Here is a 5,452-nt window from a genome sequence, read left to right as displayed (position 1 = left end):
AATCACTGCAACTCTAATTACATACTGTAAGACGAGAAAACTGTCAATATATTTTGATTATTGGCCAAATCTATCTAGATTCGTGACATACTTTTAATATTTGAATTTTAAAGTGTAAGTATATTGACAAGGCAATGAAATATGAAGGTCGATGGACGTCTGATAAGAGACTTACACCTTCAGCGAGATGCTCTAGATTTATGTTTAACCTAAAGCCATGTTTTACATTGTTATCTTGATAATGGGTTATTCTCCAGGTGTTATCAACATGCAGGAAGGTACAGATAACGTTAAACATTATCTATTATTCATAATTGTCACCTAGGTCATTCGAACGAGTTATAAATACTTGATTTTCATTGCTTGCCAATAAGTAATTTTCAATAAATGTAACGACGTTTAGTGTTTGCTTGTTAACTTCTAGCGAGTATACGTATACTATAAATGGTACATTAATTTATATAAAGGTTAAGAATAATAAAAGGTTGATTTTTGACATGTTCAACTTGAACAGAAAAGCACAAAAACTTGTTGAACCGTTATATTTGCTTCTAAATTAATAAAAGAAAATTCTTTAGACAGATGTTTCTAAATTTAAAGATTCCTTGTTTAATCTCGGTTTTTTTTTTGGGTAAAGGCGGCGCTTGACTAGAGGATTGCTTTGTATTCTACAATTGTGTTTGTACGTTTAGACGAGTGAACTCTGAAACGAGGTTAGTTGTTTGTTTGTATTGGGACCTCATCTCCTTATTTTTTTATATCACGGTAATTTTTGTTAGCTTTTGATGTTTGTCGTTTTTGTTTAGATTTTGGACTTCTGTTGTTTGGAGCGTAACAAGCAAAGATAGTGCAGTTAACGAGATTTTTTCCAATGAGTTATGATTTTGGAAATTACGTTTAGTAATTACTTTTTGTCCTTTTCCTTTGAGGTAAAAGTGGGCGTGACGTTTATCTTTGAATCATGTATAAATACCCATTTGGTCGGACTGTGGACGTTTAATCTATCCTGGTTAGTGTTGGGTTTTTCTAGGGGGAGGGGGTTCTATATGCAGCTTTAAATTGTTTCTAATGCACGTGTACCTTGTTGTGAGCCAAATGTCATCAACGTTACCTACAAAGCCCATATTGATATTGATTGATTAATTAATTGACTGTTCATCGGCTTACTTCCTGTACAGGAATTATGATTGAGAATGCTTGTTGTTTTTTAAAGGGACATTAGCTGTCGATTTCATGTTCACTGATTTGACTCAAATTCTCATATTTGATTAATAACATACTAAAACTTATATCCAAAAACTTATATAAAAAAAAAATTAACAATGCATGAACTCGATAATATTGTGTGTGTATTTTTGTCTAGACGTCATCTAATTAACCATCGAGATGACCTCTGAAGACTGTCGACGGTCATTTAACCCGATTTAAACATAAACATAAATATAAATAGATAGCGACCGCGTGCAATTGGATTTTTCTAGGTCTGTTTGGTTTCATATTGTAGGTTAAAAAGTATGTTTATCATCGTTTTTACCTGTATAAGAATGATTTTTCTGTGGATCAAATCAGTCAACCAAATGGTTCATCCTTGTTTCACTTTCAATATTGACATTCTTTTCCTTTTAAAAGCTGAATACATGCGTAAACCATCTCCAGCGAAGGAGTTAAATTGAAGGTCACATGAATACGGATTCAATGAGGTCAAATTATTCACTTGCAAGGGAATAATTCATCAGCAATGCCGGTTTCTTAGCTTATTTTGACAAAAATGAACCAAACTGGCTGTTAGAAGCGAATTGTTATTTCGCTATTTCACTTTCATTAATAATTGAACTATAAAAATCCTCTTTTATTTTTGATTACATCTCGTATCTAATGCCTCTTTAAACACTACACCTTAAGCAGCAAATACATTCAAAGCTGACTATTATCTGCTTCCCTACAAGTATATTACGATTCTATATCTATAAACCTTAAAAATATATATTTCCTCTACGCGTTTACATATTCATGATTAAAACGGAAACTTGCAACACTGTACGTGTCTGTGGAAATGTATAAATAATAAATTGTAATAATTATCAACATCTCTTTATGTACGAAAATAAATCGATCTCCAACGCTGGAATATACATTTTTAAGAGCTAGAGTATAAATCCTGATTTTATATGCATCAGCGTCGACAGAATCAAAACCATATTCAGCGCAAGCCTTTATATCTGCTGTGCTAGACAGAACGTCTTCAGCGCTAATTTTCAGCACTTGGGGTTTACATCTTGAACACTAAACTTAAAAAAAAACAAAGTCCCTATAGTTAATCTAGCACAGTCCAGCAGTAAACATACGAGTTCTCTGAACTAAGTTCATTTTGTACTCGGAACTGACCCTCACTGTTCTATTTTCTCTCTTTATACTTATTCTTTGTTGTATAAATAGCTGAAACTTGCTGTGAGAAATGACAACATTTAAGAAAAAGGCTAAAACTAAAGTTATAGTTTAACATTGAATTACGTTACCTTTAATTACCTATACAATTAAATAAACGAACTATATTCTTTGGGTTGCGATCACGTCATAGAGACCAGGATAAAAGCCAGACGCGCGTTTCGTCTACAAAAGACTCATCAGTGTCGTTCAAATGGAAAATGTTATTAAGGCCAAAAAAGTTCGAAGATGAGGAGCATTGAGAACCCAAAATTCCCAACCGGTTTTGCTAAATAAAGCTAAGGTAATCTATTCCTGAGTAGACAATCCTTAGTATTTCGATAAATTCAATGTTTTGTAAACAGTCAAAGTGGAAATGTATGAATAGTTTAAAGATATCAACACGTAGACTCTACATTTCGAGTAAAGACCAATTTTAATTATTTCATTTTTTGGCTGGTAAAAAATATCCAAAACATATTGATTTTTATACTTTGTTTTTATGGTGTGCTGTTACACCTCTGTCCATGTTATGGGAGAGTTGGCGCGCACAAACATGTTTAACCCAGCCACATGCTGTGCCTGTTTCAAGACAGGAGCCTGTAATTCAGTAGTTTGTCGTTTGTGTTGTACATAAATCAAGCCGTTAGTTTCTCGTTTGAATTGTTTAACCTTTGTCATTTCGGGGTCTTTTATAGCTTGCTATTCAGGTATTGGTTTTGTTCATTGATAAAGGCCGTACGGTGACCTATAATTGCTTACATTCTACGTCATTTGGTCTCTAAGGAAAGTTTTTTCATTGGCAATCATACCACATCTTCTTATTTTATCAGATGTTGAATTTTATTAGTATATGACTATAGAAATTCTCTTTTCTGTTTGGCTAAAAACGTAAGGAATCTTCTTTGATAACACGCGGGTATATTCACCGCGGGAAAACTTACGAGAGGTTTTAAATATAAGATTTGGAACAACTTACGTGTACCTATAGATATTTTTTTTTCCTAGGCAACGTCAATAACGTAGGTTTATTACGGCATGCACATTCTCATTTTTATTCGTCTATTTTTTTTTATCAATCTTATTGAATATTTCAACTTATAAAAGTTTAGCAAATGCCAAACCAAAGCAGATAATATATTTAGTATAATAGGAGCAGTTAAATATCTTAAGCAAAGACTAGAAATTGGAGACGGATAAAAAAATTAATTTATAATAAAACAATTGTTGACTTTTGATGAGGTTGATACAATGATTTATCAACCGAAGAGAAATGATATTCTCCGAGGCCAATTAGGAGGTAACTGTATTGTATTGCCGTCGGAGCTTAAAATACAATACAGTTACCTCCTAATTCTAATGCAACATTGTAGAATTTCACTAACTCCCTCTTCTAAACAGTCGTTGAAAATTTCTATGATGTCCATTTCCTGTCCAACACTGTTGTCTCTGTTTCCTATGTATTTGCTGGTTTATTTCACTATTTAATTTTGTTTTGCCATATATATATATATATATATATAGTTGTCCATATTGTCAAATATTGATTTGTTAAGGTGATTTAACATAGTTCCCGCTATTCTGTAACTCCTCGTTTCACAGAAGTATAAATTACACATTCTTGTCGCATCTGGCATTCTTTGTTTGTCTCTTTATTCTAGTTTCTCTCGCGCTTTGTGGTATATAGCTGTCTTCATTTCCATTTCTTTTTCTTCCTTTGAAATTTTATTTCCCCATGATGTTGATATCGAATTCAGCCTTTGAACATATAGTTTGTCACTTTCTGTTACTATTTCCAATAGTGTTTGCCATCTTTCCTTTCATTCTTTTCCTTAGTGCTCCTGCCTTTGTTACACCTTGAATTTTTTTCTAGGATTCAAATCAGTGGCGGATCCAGGGGAGTGGGTAGGGTGGGTCCGGTGGTTGGACCCCCCCCTTTTTTGACGATCAATGCTTTTGAATTGGGACATATGGTTGGAACCCTCCGTTTATCCTGGGTTGGAACAGCCCTCCCTTTTTTTAAATGGCTGGATCCGCCCCTGCAAATTGACCAGATTGAAGAATGGGTGATTACAAAAACTGCGGATATCGTTTTGCAAAAGCCTGAATTCGCAAACTCTACACATTAATACCTTTTTTCAGTGGCCGTCACTTGTGTCCATTTTCTGTCAATCCCACACCGTTTTTGGATAAGATTGTAGACTGAGGAAATGTTCATATAATTTTGATGGGATGGACGGTGGGAAATATTAACTGCCACTTGGAAAAAGAGAGGTAATGGACAGAGACGGTAATTTGACTTCACAAAAAGCCATCACGGACCAACTGACTCATCCTCAAAGAACTATTCCAAAGATAATTTAATTCCGAACAATATTGTTTTTTAAGTATTAATTACATTACATTAACTACTTTGTAACGGAATTAGGTATTGACAATTCACTTTGAAACTTTATATATTCTCCCACGACACTCACACAGGAGGAAATCATGAACAATAATTTGTCTGTTCTGTGTTCCTTTGGAAAGATAAAGTAACGGATTTCCCTTCATTGTACTGGATACCAAATTACATAAGTGCCATTACAAGCAACGTAATATTGAGGGTCTACCAAGTGCTCCACGAAACCTCTTTTCAAACTATTATCATCAATTTTTTTCAGCAATCAAAGTCGCGCCTCAGAGTTACTGTGAAAAAATCTTTTGATCCGTGTGTATCAAATGTGGATACTAAAATATTTCAAAGATCTGTTAGAGTTATATATTCTAAGTCTCTTTCCTCAAAATTAAAAAAAAAACCGTTTGACTTATCTACTCTTTCGCTAGTGTTCTTCAGTCTGAATTTAAAGACAGATATAAATAATTCTTCTAACTTGTTTCTTTAAAAAGAATAGCCAACGTAAACACAAATATCTTGTTTTAGGAAGGGATCAATCATATCTTTTTAAAGAAACACTTAGATTCTCTGAAACTGATATCATCAACATGCTTGATTTTTTTATTGACAACATATTTGTTACATTTTGAA

The sequence above is a fragment of the Mytilus californianus genome, unplaced genomic scaffold (assembly GCF_021869535.1).
Source record: "Mytilus californianus isolate M0D057914Y unplaced genomic scaffold, xbMytCali1.0.p SCAF_7, whole genome shotgun sequence".
Taxonomy (NCBI): Eukaryota; Metazoa; Mollusca; class Bivalvia; order Mytilida; family Mytilidae; genus Mytilus; species Mytilus californianus.
The sequence above is the reverse complement of the archived record's forward strand: the minus strand, read 5'-3'. Positions refer to the sequence as shown.